Below are 16,194 nucleotides of genomic sequence, written 5' to 3'. Positions count from 1 at the left end.
TGTTTTCCCATCGGTTACACTTCACTGCAGCCAACGTGGGACAGATTCAGACACACAGCTGTCTGCAGGGGCTTTATTCTGATAACACTGTCAGGGCATCAAGTGGATTACTCAAGTTATCTTGTCAACACATACTTTCAAAATTAATCTACTTATGTTTGTTCAACATTTATTTGTTAATCAACTAAAGCATCATTGATCTGTTTTAACTGAATATTCTTAGGTGTAGCTCGGCTAAAAACAAAACGACTAAATCCATCAGCAGGTTACCGCGTCGTTTCCCTACCGAGCCTGTTTGTAACGGGTGCAGACCGAGTTATATTCACTTCCTGTCTCTCCGCCGCTCCTCGAGGTTCACACTGGAGACGGAAAAACAATTTGAATATCTATATTTTTGATATTGTAAATATATTTATTTTATTTGTTTAATTGCAATTCTTGTGGTTTAATATTGAACCAATCATGAATGGCCTTTTTAACATGTTTTGACTGAACTAGTCAAGTAGTATAATTAATGGTGTTCCGAGGGATGGAAAGGACTTAACAAGACTTCTATTGAGATGGCATAACGCATTTCATTCATGGTGTTCGACAGCGCATTTCTGCCACTGTCTACTGAGGATGTAAAAAATATTGGAAATGAAAAGAAAGCTGAAAATCTTCAAACCTCTCTGCAATCCACCACTACTTTAGTACAAGCACATTCACTGTGAGTGATTCAAAATAGGTGGCATTACAATTTCCACAAATTCCTCAAACTATGGCTTAATGCCTTAAGGTTGATAGGGCAAAGTCCCTGGAGTGCAACCAAAGAAAAGACAAGACTAACCCAACAGGAATGTGTCATGTAGTATTTGTCAGAGGGAAGTAGGGAAAGTTCCTGAACAACTTCAGCCCCCCTAGAGTGCCCATGGTTGGCTGGCAGGGACGCACTGGGACTGAAATTCATCCTGGTACTTTGAGATGGAGTGGTTCTTTATGCGAGCGCCCAAAGGGCACAAGCCAAAAACTTTTTGGCAGTAATTTCAACACAAATAAAATGGTGGTATAAAGATAATCTGATCATGCTGAAGAACTTCAAGACCCTTTAGGATGTCTTGCCGACACCTGCCTCTTCAGATTGTGTAAGCGCGTCAACACTGCGCTGAATCAAAATGAAATCAGCCCGGTAAGTGACCCAGTCTCAGTTCTTCACGTTCACAATGAAATGACTGACCCAATCAGATTTCAACAAAAACGAGGATCGGTCCTCATTTTTATACCTCCCTGCAATATTTATTGTACATTCATCCAGTCTAACATATTTCTGATCTGTGATGAAAGGGACAGACAGGCCCATGAATGAAGGCAAATCACTGTCAAAATATTACTCGTAATGGATTGTTTCATCAGTATTAGTACGTTTACTGCAGTGAAGGATCTGAATACTTTTTCATCCACTAATTACTTGTCAGTGATTTAAGTTGGGCAAACAGTTGTTATAGAAACAGTGGTCCCTAATCTTGGCTACAGATCCTTGAGCGGGTCCAAATTGTTGCTCATATTATATTCACAACTACATTATATCTCTTCTGTAAACACACCAGTATGATTAAATATGATAACATCATGTTTTAATCAGTTAAGATCAAAGAGCTTCTTTGAGCTGTTTGTCACAAGAGGTTTGACTATCAAACACACATTGTCTGTAATAGAATGATGAGTGAATTTCAATCAATCTGAGCAACTTGACTCCATTTACAAGAGAAACACATTTTGAATTATTGTATTTCAAAACGCCATTAACATAATTTGTATTTCATCTGAAAAGTTTAGTCAGACAAATGTAGAACATTCTGAGTAGTGGAGTAGTGTTCAGTGGCGGATTGAAAACCACTTCTAACAGACACAGTGATATCCGGTCTGTCCAAAGACGAGGATTGTAACCAATTAGATGTAGAGATACAACGGAGACTGGGTCCGCCCACTTACTGTCAAAAAGAAAAACTGCGAGCGAGCGAAATTCCAGGAGTGATGTAAAAGCGTTCGTCAAAGTAAAATGCGCGCGGCTGTTTGATTTGTGCGCGCGTGGATCTCATCTGCGCTCTCGGATTTTGACTTTGATTTGCCTTCATGCCCCGGCCAAGGACCACACAGTAACTAAAATAAAAACTCTCTGACCAATGGCCGATTTAGCCTGGAATAGGTGGACCGTTCAAGGAGTCTTCCTGAACGTCTCGATTAGCCAGTCCGGCCCGGTTGGCAGGTGACCTACAAATTTACAAACGGTGCAAAACAAATCTATCCGAAGATCATCGTATAGCCATGAATACAGTAGAAGTAGTTTACCAGAACTGCTGGTAACAGTCTATGTAAAAGATTCATTAAAAAACAATATTTCTTTTGAAACTGTAGAATCAGAGAATTTCTGTATTCAGCAGACACTCCAATTTTTTTTTACATAATTACAATGTATCCATGTCATAAGAAATCTCACAGAGACAAAAAACACTTTGAAATAGCATATGGTTTGTTGCTCACTTTACCTAGCTCTGTTTTACTGGAATTTGTGAGTGTTTGAAAGTCTTTAAGTGCTCAGAGGAGTAAAGCAAACTCTTATATGACTTAATGAGTGCCAGGAAAAAAAGTAAAAAGTCTAATGCATAACTCTCTAATTGGTGTCTGCTTTGGCATGGGGGTGGAAGACCACCAGAAGGATAGAGCACAACTGGGGATAGAAGCAATAAATAGGAAGGAGCAGATGGTCTACTCCAGAGGACGGACACCCATATGCAGGCAACAAACTGGACACCATAAAAATTGGAAGTGTGTGTGTGTGTGTGTGTGTGTGTGAGAGAAGAAAGTGAGAGAGTGAGTCACTGCTGAACATGTATCTATGCCACATGCATGTTACATTCTGAGTGATTACTATGTGACCAACATATTTCTTTCAATCAATAAATGATGAGGAGAACGGACCTTTTCCCTAAATTATGAGTCCTTATGCATAGGGGAAATAACATTCATGTGTGTGTGTGTGTGTGTGTGTGTGTGTGTGTGAGATCTGTGTCCTTATGCATGTGTGTTTGAACTTTCAATCCAGCAGATCATATATAAAAGGACTTTATGCAAGTTTAATTCTAAATCTTGAAAATGGTAACTAAAATATCATGCAAACATCTTCAAAGCAAATGCAGCTCACATATTCCATTTGCTATTTTTTGTTTTCCAATTATATATATATATATATATATATATATATATATATATATATATATATAAAAGCATTATTACTTTAGGGAACTGTAGCATTATCAGCAGCTCTTTTATATTTTCTTTTCATTTCCTCTCAACCATTTGGGTCATCGTCGCCACAGGAGAGTTCTATATTACTGTAAAATGCTGTGAATACTTTTGCCTCTTTTATGCATTTTGATGCTATATCAATGACAATGATTTTAGCAAACGTACGAGAAATTTCACATACTACACTTCGCCACCCACCTGCATCAGTGACGTGCGGCGAGGATCGTGGCTGGTGAGGCACTGACTCCAGTCAGATTTGCAAATATGTGAACCCAATAGAGAAGCTTAAATCACCATTCAATTGGCAGCTTGCACATTGACTACTGGTTGTTTTTCATATTTCATATCAGCATTCTTTACACACACATAGGTAAGGTACATAATTGATTCCACCGGGAGCGTTTCAGAAGCGGAGCGCTCGCGGGCGCCACCCGCGAAAATTGTGAGATTCCGCGATAATCTGTGTAACAACCAGGATGTATAAAGAGAACAACAAACACATAAAAGGTTACTTTACCTGTCCGACGTTGAATCGCTGTTGATTTGGTCATATTTCCCTGTTTTTTGAGACATTTTTAAGCTTAGATATTGAATGTTACATTTTTTGCGGTCAAAGCAAAATATAAGAAGAAGAAGAGAAGCGTAGAAGAAGAGAAGCGTAGAAGAAGAGAAGTGTAGAAGAAGAGCAACGACAGAACAAGAATAAACCCGACCCGTGGGCTCTCGCTCGTCCTCTTCTTCACAGAGGTACTGTTTGCCTCTCTGTGCTTTTCACTGCGGTTTCTGTCAGATCAGCAACACTAAATATGTTCTACACAGACGTGAAATACATTACCTATTCTATGGAAAGAAAGACAATATAATAAAAGTGTCTACAAATATTACAGTGGTGACAAACAATGAGAAAGCAAAAGACACGCGCTCAACCCAGAGGCACAGCTGGTCACTGCCTCACCTCACATGTCTTCTCTCTGTTTGAACAGGACATGTGCTAATTCAGCGATTTTGATTATAAAAATGATTGGAATCATACAGAAATTACATTTATTGCACAGATCAGTAGAAAAATATAATTTTTTTATTTTTATTTTATCATTATTATTTTTTTAATTTTTCATGATGACAGGTGAGGCAGTCCCCTGACTGCAGAGTCCCTGACCGGCATCATTGGTTACTGTTTGACATTACCTCAGGCTTTTAGTTAAATTTGGATTTTGCCATTACACTAGTAATGAGTCATTCAACATTACACATAGCCTGTGTGCGTGTTAATAGATTAGGTGTGCTTTCTCTTTTGGTAAATAAAGTGATCTTCAGAATATGGTATGATGGATTTAATGAATGCCTTCCAACTATGGCTCAAATGACATTTAGGAATCCTGCTGAGTAAAAGAAATCGTCTTTGTTGATTTTCTTTGCTGCATGTGGGGAATGCTATGGTGTCCCTGTTGCTTTAGCATTGTATTTAGTCCACAAACAGCACGGGAGTGATTGACCATAATTGGCTGTTATGCAAATTAAAAAAGCAGCAAATGCAAGTGTTGTTTGAGCTTTTTTTGATGTAATTTCAAACAGGGATGGAGAGACACCATAATGAGAGTAGTAGAGAGCTACAGTTCTGCAGTAAAACTGATTGCCAAACCTATAATAGGGCATGTGTGGGCAATAAGGTGAAGGACAAGCACTGGTGAAACCACATTGACCTCTTGCATCCCATCTATTGTTGTGAATTCATAATTTAGAGTCTCTTTAGGCTTACAACCTGCTTTGCTCATTACTGTCAGACTATCTGGTACCTTTGTCAAGGTTGGGAGTAATCATTTTGATTCGCACCATTTTGGTTTGGACCACGGAGTGTCGTGTTCGTAACTTTCTCATCCACGAGGAAGTCCCCTCCTGTACTGGTGAAATAAGGCCGAATAGATGGTTTGAGTAAAATCAAAAAGGTATTTAATATCTAACAAAAGCTAATACAATTACAACGTGAATCACTTTATGCACAACACAAATATATTTAATGAAATAGAGATCTAATGATTTCACACCCCACAGGCTGGCAACCCAGTTAACTGTCAAATGCTCCTCATTGATCTGGCGAAAGTCCAGAGAAACAAAGCCTCTTGTTCCCATAGTCTCTGAAAAGTTCTCATATTACAATGTCCTCAGTCCATCGATCAGCTCAGTGATTGGCTGTAATCCGAAAAGCCCCTCCTGGCATTTGACTCTTGGCCTGACGGGTCATCCCCCTTCGGCCAGCACGCTTCCATCCCCCGCTGGCTCGCACCATGTCACGTTCCTGAAGCCGGCCTATCATCTCATTACCATACAGTCGTTTTCGGATCTGAAAAGCCTGTCTCAAAGGTCCCTCTCTTTCCCTCAAAACATTCAGTAACTGTACCTTATGTTTAATACATAGAATGACTATACTTTTATGATTTAACACTTCTGCAAATAAACATGTTATGACATATTATATCCACCACTAGGTGTGCTATTAAACATATTAACATTACTTTTAAGCTTTAAATTCCTCACAGGAGCCTCCGTGGTTTTTGTACAATATAGTGTACGCACAAGATGATTGGTTGATGCCTTGATTTGTGACACGAAAGCCCCAAAAAAATCAACCTCGCACAGAAAAATTTAATTACGTGGCTTTTTTTTCGCCAGTACTCCAGACAAAAAAAACAGTCCATAAAAAATGTATTGACGTGCAAACGAATTGCACAAAATAAACACGCGTGTAAAGGCCTTTAGTGTTTGGAGAGCAGAAGGTGTCAGCGCCTGACGTAATAGCGGAGTGTCTCTGTTGAAGGAGACCAGACGGACTACGGTGGGAGCACATGCTCATCTCCATTTGGAACCAAGGCTGGCAGACGTCAGTGTGGATTCCCCAGGTAACCCAGCTGTTAATAATGTTTTTGGTTTTCCCAGTTTAGCAATCTGCATCTTTTTGGGCTTGCACTCAAGGTTTGGTCCAGGTGTGCAATTTAGACTGAATAATGTTTGGTGTGTACAAAGACACACAAGCTCATACTTACACATGACAATCATAGACACTTACATGCACACACAGTACCACACAAACAGTTTGTCATTGACTTTTTATATTGATTCAGTCTCACACCACAAAAATAGTATCATATCTTAAACATTATTTTTTAACAAGGTAGTCTTAGAATCAAAGTATTAAATCAGATACCAAAGTAGAAATTATGGTTAGTTCTAAAAAACGAGTTCAGAGGGTTTGAATACTTTTATCTCATTCATTATCAAAGGGCATTAAAGCACAGCAAACATTTGCCAGAAGACCATGAATATTCTTTAATGCTCTAATCTGTCAGTTCTTGCATTCTGTACTTATGCGATTGAAAAACCCTCCATTTCACAGCTGCAGGATTTAATATTTCAGGAATCTAGTAGAACTAATACAAAGTACAAATGAATAGAAATAAAGGGAAAAAAAGAAGTGTTGGTCTTGGACACATCAAACAAGGTCATCATGAGTGCAGAGCTGAAAGCATTATGAATCTAAGACTAACTATTGAAAATAAGTTTGTTCTGCTTGTATAACCCTCCAAATCAACACATAAAAAAGAAAAATAATAAACGACTTGGAATTGCGAACAAATACCAGGAAATGACAGAAGACATTGTAAAATGCAACATAGTAGCGGGTATTTAAATGCTGTGCCTATTGTGCATAAGCTATTTTATGCATCAGGTTTTATACAAAATGATGAAGGCATCTTAGATCTCTGAGCACAGGAAGAGCCCTCTAACAGTTCCAAATGTGATACAACTCCTAACAGTCAAGGGATCCTGATGTTCGATTGCCAGGCAGGTAGTGAACTCCAGAATAGAGGAAGGGACCATCCTTGTCTACAGGTTAACATTTTAGTTGACGTGTTGCTCTGGTATTGTGCGTTTGAAAAATTGCAGGATGACTTTTTTTTTTCCTTTTTAATTTGCAAATCCAATCATTGTTATGATATACCATGAATAATTTACATAATCACATATTTTGAAAAAAAACAGGTCTTTAATATGTTGCTTGGAAGAAAAAAAAAAAACTGTATGTGGGTCTTCAAGAGAAGCAATTTGTGTTTTTTCTTCCAAGCTACATGACGTTATCCTACAGGGACTATATAATCCTCAGTAAATGTTTTATGTCAAGTCATGTTCAACATTGAATGTCCAAACCTCCACTGATGCGTTGCGTTCCTGATTGATTTTCTTGGGGTCGGCATGCTATTGTCCCCGTCTTTCTACATGGCGTTTTTAACCTGTTGACACATGAGATTAAAACATATCCCCCATAATCCAATTTTCATTGCTAAGACCACAGCTTGTCTAATTCTGTATGAAACAGCTAAAACATGTTTTGTGTCAGTGGTGTGTAAAATTACCTTCGAGCGGTTTCATGCAACCCACTGACATTCAAAAGAGAGAGAGAGAGAGAGAGAAAAAAAGAGCTGTTCCTCCAGTTGTGTCAGATAAGGCGGTGTTATTCGGTTGAAGGCAGTGTCATGCCTTTCGCTATGCGTAGCATGTTTGCGGCTCACATGTGGACATCACCAGAATGTGATGCGTTTGAAAAAGCCTGTTGCACTTTCTCCCCTGGAATCTGATGTTCTTAATGAAGAGGCCCACAACTAGTGTAGCTGTTATCTCTCTATGAAGATGATGATTTCTATAATGCTGTCTTGCACATATCGTGTTTGAGAAGAAAAAAAATGGCAAATCACATAGGGGAATGATGATTCATACAGCCAGTAATGTTTCTTGCATGGTTCCAGCTTGCTGATCCGGCACATGGCAAAGTATTGACCCTTCTATATGTTACAATTATACGCATGGTTTCCTAAAGACCAGAAAAAAACCAGCCTGTGATAATAAGGTTGCAAGCTAGACATTAAAATACGCTATTTTACCCCTTTTATGTCAATATCACCAATCACCTCAGGAAAGCCTTTGTGAATACTATAGAGTATGGGTCGGCAACCCGCGGCTGCGGAGCCTCATACGGCTCTTCAGCCCCTCTGTTGCGGCTCCCTGAGCCTACATCCACACTAATAAAAAAAAATAAAGTTTTCACAAACAAAAACGATCTCCGTCCACGCGGCGTTTCAGCATCATTTTCGAGACGATCCCCGTCCAGACTACAACGCCTGAAAACGAATATCACGTGACTATTCACGTGCACTGGGCACGCGGGTGGGGCCGGTGTAAACAGGAAGTAGATTGGTTGCTCAAAGCCGCTAACCTGACTTCAGATGTCCGCTCCGTAGGTCTGATAACGCCGCTGGACACGCCGCTCGCTAATCGCTACAATAACAGCTGTTTCCTCCGCAGACACGCAGACTTTAACTGGACAACAGCTGCTAGTAAAGACAACAAGGTCAGCAACGCCTGTAATCAGTTGTCCATGTTAAATGAACCTGGTGGTCGATAGATAACCAAGGCTGTTGTTTGTGAATTTCCGGGTAAGGGTCACGTAATCGGGGTGTGACGAATCAGGGAAGGACACGTCGTGACTGCTAAGAACCAATCAAGTAGCGAAGGGTGTCTATGTCTACTGTACCTGCTGGTGGCTAATCATGATCTGCAGACCCCCACCCTCGGTAAACTGTCAATGGATAAATTCAAAAAAAGAAAAGTCATCGAGGAAAATAGAGAGTTTAATTCTGCGTGGACATATTAATTTGCTTTCACTGCAAACAATGCTGGCTTACCTGTATGCTTGATATGTGCAAAAAATGTAATGTAGAAAGACACTTCCAGAACAAACACACCGCATTTGCTGAAAAGCATCACGCTGGAGATGAGTGAAAAAACTCTCTTCATAAGAGTTTGATATAACAGGTAAAATAGCAATAAAATGTCAAGAATTGTCTTTTTGTCTATTTTCATAAATACAACTAACTATAATTTTTGTATATATAACTATATTTAAAACGTTATAAGCTGTAACATCAAATAGCTTTTGCGGCTCCAGACGAAATTGATTTGGTGGAAAATAGGGCAAAATGGCTCTTTAGATAGTAACGGTTGCTGACCCCTGCTATAGAGTTTCAGATTAAATTAGCTTGTTTGTTATCAAAAGTCAACAAATTTACAAACTTGTTGTGGCTTCTAATTACATTGCAGCTTAATCAGTTAGTTGAATGGTTACGTTGTTCTTTACTTGCTAAGTCACGGGCTGCTTGTGCCAACAATTTGTGTAGCCAACTGCCATGCTGCTGTGGGACTGCTAAGCTCGTTCTATTCGCTATTCTTGCTGCAATTGAGTTAATTACAATGTGAAATATTTGAATAGATAATGTTTAACATTGTAGGTTTAGGATCTATGGGTGTGTCTGTTAAGAAGGAAATGTTCTGCATGTAGTGTGGAGAGAAGCGATGATATTGTGAAGGGCAGTCATCTATAATAATGATCCGACCACTTATCAAGAGAGAAAACAACTTATCAGGAATCACACCTGCAATGTTTGGCTGGAATGATAACCTGGACTGTGTCCAAAATCACTTTGCCCTATACTTGGCTCAGGGAATTATTGAGGGAATTAAAGGGAATCATTTCCACAAAGACAAATTTGACATTTAAATTAAATGGAGACGTGGAAGAAAATACGGAGCAGATATGGATATAAGGCTGAATTCTTTTAACCCTCAATGGAACATGATTAAAGTGATAGAACAACTTTCATGTTGTCTCTTTTTACTTTCATCTTAAATCAGTTGCCAAGTATCTCTGCCTGGTATTTTTACACAAAACACAACAATACAATATCTGAGCATAGCATCTATGGTATTGGAAGTTTAGGAAGCGATTGTGGTTCTAGCACACAAACTACAATCAAAGTATGGTTAAAGTCAGGCAAATGAAATCCTTACAGTTAGGGAAGGATTAAGAGAGCACAGCCTAACGGAGGTTAGGTCAGGGGATAGCCAAAGTCATGAGGATACATATCATTGAGGTCTGAACCAAATGTCATCAATCATAATCAATAGTTGATGTTCTAGCGGTGGACCAACTGACTGAAGAACCACTAAAAAGTGAAGGTTAACTGCTGGATTTAAAACATATACAAAATGTGGTCCCCCACATAAACATCATATATGGTATACACCCATCCATCATGCTGACCTCCACAGACGGCCCTTCCCCCACCACATAAAGGGCACAAAACGCCCTGAATTGGCAATTAAAGCTAGCATTGGCCGGTTCATTGTGAGTATTCGATATCAACATGATTCCTAGGATTACTGGGCTTCCCTATATAATGTCAGACCATTGTGAGGCCTCTGTGTGGGAGGCCTGTTAACGCACATTCAACATTTTCTAACTATGCAGACGAGGATGGTCGGAGAAAACGGGAGAACTTTGAGGAGCTTTGATAATAGAAAGATCCAAAAGTTTCCACATCATGATTCCTCATCAGCTGATGTCCTTGCAGAAAGTCTTTACTCATTACTCTATCAAACTTGAATACAAATATGTGATGATTCTGCAAAACTTAAAAAAAACATATTCACAGTGCTGGATAACTGCCAACTACTGCCATCGAATGCTATTTCAATTAGTCATTACTGGGCTGACTAAAGTGAGGTTGTAGACAGTTACAACATATTAATCACCGTTTGAGTCCTTGATCTCAGTGAGCTATCCTGACACAAATGTCCTTACCACGACAGAGAACTATTAAAAAAAACGAGAATTCATAGGAAGAATGATATGGAAACAAAGACTTGTTTTCATTTTCAAAAGCTCTGGTTCCTGTTCCCCCTGTTACCACCTACTTAAGCATGCATGGTCAAGCAGCAGCGGCAGCAGCAGAGTCTGCTCGTTTGTCTCATTAGTGGAGAAGACAGAAAGAAGTATGACTCTCCTGAAATACCTGCCCTTGCCCACATCTCAGGGCATGCAGAATGAAAGACAACCATATTGAAATCCTGCTTCCTGTTTGATTTTCTGTATCCAACATCAATAGAAGAGGTAGGTGGAAAGCTCTGACAGGTTGTTTTGTGTTTATTTATGTTATCGTTATTGAACACAGCAGTTATTCTTGCAGGAAGTGAAGCAGTCTTTAAGTAATGTCGTTTCACATGTCTGCTTTATTTTTTCCTGTTCAGGCTGAAGGAGGTGGCAAACAAACTCAAATATGGATAAGCATTTCTTTCTCAACAGTTGTGAAAAGAGGAGTAAAATTCTGAATTATCTTATCTAATTATTCTTTTTAGTAATGTATTTTGCAAGCCAAAGATAGTTAAATACTTGTAAAAACAGTAAAGACAAAGTAGCAAAGTAATCAATGTATTGTATAATATGTTCAAAACAAAATGCATCTGCCATGGGAGCCAACGGATGAATGAATCATATTCATAAACACCCAGGAGGACATACTCATTAATGAGTAAATTGCCATGACATGTGCCTGAAAGCTCTGGAAAAATCTCACTTAATAAACCTTGTGCTGAGAATTTATAGACTGACTGGTTCACCAATTTGGTCCAGAGTGAAATATCTCAACAAGCATATTGTCCCGAGCATTCATGGTCCCAAGATGATGAAGCCTACCAACTTTAATGATCTTACGACTCACTCTCTACTGCCATCATGAAGTTGACATTTTTGGTTTTCAGTATTGACATGTAATGAATAGTTTGCCATGAGGTTTGGTACAGATATGTTCAAGGTAACCAGAGGATGAATTATACTGACTTTGGTGATCTCCTGACTTTCCATGTAGCACCACTAGCAGTTACCCAAAGAATTGAAACTCTGTCAGATTACTTTCAGACAAACACTTGAACAATCATGAGAATTCACTTGAGAAAAATAGAAAATTGCCTTTTTGAGCTTCAAATTTGACTATGAATCATAGTTTTCAAAGAAACATGATCATGTACTTGTAGTTGCCACATTAATTAAGTAGTGGCCATTGCTAACCGTGAAAAAACTGTATCCATTATGAATTTCAAATACATAACAATTCAGAGGAACAAGTCTGAACCTACCAAGTGCCCTAAAATGTTAATATGTAAACTTTGAAGTCAAGGTTGGAAGTAAATCTGTGTGTACAGATGTAATAAATAGGATGCAGGGTTTTCTTTGAAGGCACTCCAGATGTCTTTTTATATCAATCTTACATTGGTTTAGAGGTAGCCCTCTTTCATGTCAAAGGCTCATAGCAAAAAGGCCGTGGCTTCAGCATTCATTATAGATAGGTCTTGAGAACATTCTCATTAATAAAATAGCAGATTATAGTTGAGGAAAAACTTTTAACTTGTGGTTGCAATGTTATTCTACACCTGTGGCCCAGCACCCCAATTAAGATGCATAGAAAAACGTGCGCATTTATATATATATATATATTTATGGGTATTTAATGTTGATCACATTTTTTTAATATATATAAAAGCTTTTTAATGCATGGACTAAACCGAGTCTAATAGACCTTACACGTGATGGAAAGACAAATCCCACCAGGACTGCAAATGATTTGTGGATTGCACGTACAGGACGTCTCAGGCCAGCTGCACGGTTCTTGTACTGTTGTGGAGAGTGCAAATACAGCTGCATAGGAGAAGGCACCAACTGATCCCTTCAACCGGTCTAGTCATTTGAACTAGCCCTAATCAAGTACAAAAAACACAACACTAACACAATGGAGTCTTGAATTTATTTTTGCAAACCCGGCGAGATTATTTGGAAACAAAAGAAGAGCATCTAATGCCAGACCAGATACATTTTACATTCATGATACTGTGCTGTCAAAATGATTAAGGGAAAATGTTGTTAATATATACGTAAGGGTTCCACAGTACCGTATTTTTCGTACTATAAGGCGCACTTAAAATCCTTACATTTTCTCAAAAATTGACAGTGCGCCTTATAATCCAGCGCGCCTTATGTATGGTTACTTGTTGTGCTTATTGATCGATTTTATGTGGTACAATGCGCTCAAAAATCTGTCGAAATGTGTAAGTACGACGAAGCCGCTCCGCTCAATGGATATTCGGAGCATTACGGTACGCACGGGAGGCAACGCCGGGCTAGTTACGCCACTATCTGCCAATGGATTGCTGATGCGTGGGCTGAGGTGTCGGTCGCAACTGTCGTCCGAGCTTTCACGAAAGCTGGAATCATCACTGAACAGCCAAGTACCAATAACAGCAACAAGACTGACTCGGAAAATGACGAGAGGGATTCGGGCATTCTTGATGCCGAAATCGCACAGCTGTTTCACTCAGACACTGAAGATGAAGAATTTGATGGATTTGTGGAAGAGGAATGAATCGATAAGTGAGTGTATTTTTCTGTACCGGTATTTGTTGTTACAACTGAGTTGAATAAAGTTTGATTTACCGGACTGTGTTGTTTTGCTTAATGCGCCTTATAATCCGGTGCGGTTTATGTGCGAACATAGACATGTTAATTCACAGTGCGCCTTGTAATCCGGTGCGCCTTATAGTCCGAAAAATACGGTAAATATAGTTGTGCAATGGTTTTCGCAAATATTACATTGGATGCGCTGTTTTGAAAAAGAAATGGATGAACACATTTTGCGTGTGTGCACACATGCTTTAAAAAGTGTCCATTTATAGCTCAACAGATGGCTGATGTAAACACGGGCCACTACTATGCTACTTCCCTGGAGCTGCGTCTAGGTGATGAATAGCCACAGCAGTCACTGTCTGCTCGACCTACTTTGTCCTCAATTGACATAATTCCAGTTTAGGTTATAAGCAACATCTATCATTGACTGAAAACTACAGTGCAATACTGTATCCCCCGGTGCTGCTGTACTTGAATTAGATTCCTTATTGATTCGTTCTTGATTTAGATTCCTTCTTCATCTTCCTGCATGCCGGGCGGTCATGTTACATGAGATGGACAAATGCATTGCTGGATGTCACCACTGCACACGCTCACATGTTACAAGTATGACAGCGAGGGGCACCGGCTGTACATATTACTAAACACAATGAATGTCCCCACTGACAACAAAAGTTACATACCGCTAAACAAGCACATATAAAGCTCTCAGTGCATCATCTGTAACAAGATTGACTCTCTAGCAGACAGATCTAAGGATGCTCTATTTCTGTTGGGCTTATCTAGGTCTAGGCACAGTAGAGGCAGCAGAGATGCAGCAACATGACCTTTATATGGCGCCCATGTTAGTGCATACCATTGTGGAGTCGCATCATACTGCCCATTATCTCTTCCTATAAAGTTCGAGGGAAAGTTCTGGTTGTGGAAGTATTTTTTTTTCTTCTCTCTGAATTCCAGTTTGTAAGTTTTGTGTCAATGATTTAAGCTTGGTGAAGCGATGCACCTTGGAAGTCACAGTTCACTCCTCTCTTGCACTTATGAATTTTTATCAAAGAATCAAATATGTTCTAATGCAGTTTTTGTGTCGATGATTCAACCGGGAGAGATTCATGCCCCGGGTCCAACTGAGTGAGGATTCTACTAACAGAACTAGCATCTTAAATATATCCTCCCACTTTGCAACTCTATACAACATTATTTTGTAAATTAATGGTTACAACTTTGGAAAAATGTTGTTGAGTGGCTGTTTGCAACATGATATTTTCAGGTATGCACCCCACAGTCAGTCCTACATCCTCTGCCAAAACATTTGTGAACTTGCAGTCCTCTCCCCATGAGACTGGGAAACAATATAGAAAGTATTAGAGGAAACACTCTCTGTAGGAACTGGGGGACACCTGGGAAAAGATTCTTTAGAAAGTACTCTTCTTTTCATGGAAATTCAAAGAGGCTGTAATGTTACTGACACTCCTTCTACGACCAACAAGTTAAATCTATAACTGTGTCACTCACTTCCAAAGGCAACGCTAAGGAAAAGGGCCACAAGCTCCGGCTGCTTCAAACAACACAGGATCAGTCAGGAAACAGCAGTAGTCTTGACGGGCCAGCTCAGTCATCAAGCAGACCAAACAAAGATAAATGAATGTATACAAATACGTATTACTTTATGTTCTTGATCACAATGTTTTCAATGGCAATACGTTTTGTTACTCATTTGCAAATATGAGAAAATCCATTTTATTCAATTGAATAATTCTATACATATTCAGATAAACACATAATTAGCATTTTCCTTTCCGAATTGATATCACGCAGAAGTGATCCAAGCATTCCCTTATTCAACAAAGCTTTTGCATTTGCTATTCTAAACACCTAACAGCGGGTTGCTGTTGGTGATGCATTAACATTAACATATACTGCAGCAGTGGCTTGTCTGGAATAAATAAAAGAAGTGGATTAAAAGCATTAACAGACAAAGCGAAGCACAGTGCCTACAGACACACAAACCTAATCAACACTAAATCCAGTGACAGAGAAAACAGACTAATCACCCAACGAAAGGTAAGTGTGCTAAACAGGAAAGTGACTGGTGAAGAAAAACACTTGCCCTCTGGTATTCTTCCTCAGTTTATACTGTGCATTTTGGCCACCCGACTGTGGAGGATTTGATTGTTTGACAACAACAAAAAAAGCATTAAATGTTCACCCAAGTGCTTCCTCAGAGAGGTTAGAGCAAGCAGCTGGTTAGCTTAGCTTAGCAAAAAGACTGAAAGATGGGAGAAACAGCTAGCCTTGCACTGTCTTACGGTAAGGGAAATAGCTACTATCGCCACTAAAGATAATTACTCTTTTATGGGGGGGGGGTCATGTGCCAGACTATTATTTTGGCTGGGAACTGCAGTGGGAGCTTCTCATCTAACTGTCCGCCAGAAAGAGAAAAAGCACATTTACCAAAATGCCACAAAAACCCTTTAAGAGAGGAGGTAAAACGTCTGTTGAAGGGGAAGTTCTGAAAGTGAAGGGTAACAACCTGTTCTGGGGGTCTGGGGGCAACAGTTTGAAATGCT

This window comes from Cebidichthys violaceus, unplaced genomic scaffold (genome assembly GCF_023349555.1).
Source record: "Cebidichthys violaceus isolate CVI_PGR_0920_01 unplaced genomic scaffold, fCebVio1.0.p SCAF_5, whole genome shotgun sequence".
NCBI classification, from domain to species: domain Eukaryota; kingdom Metazoa; phylum Chordata; class Actinopteri; order Perciformes; family Stichaeidae; genus Cebidichthys; species Cebidichthys violaceus.
The sequence above is the reverse complement of the archived record's forward strand: the minus strand, read 5'-3'. Positions refer to the sequence as shown.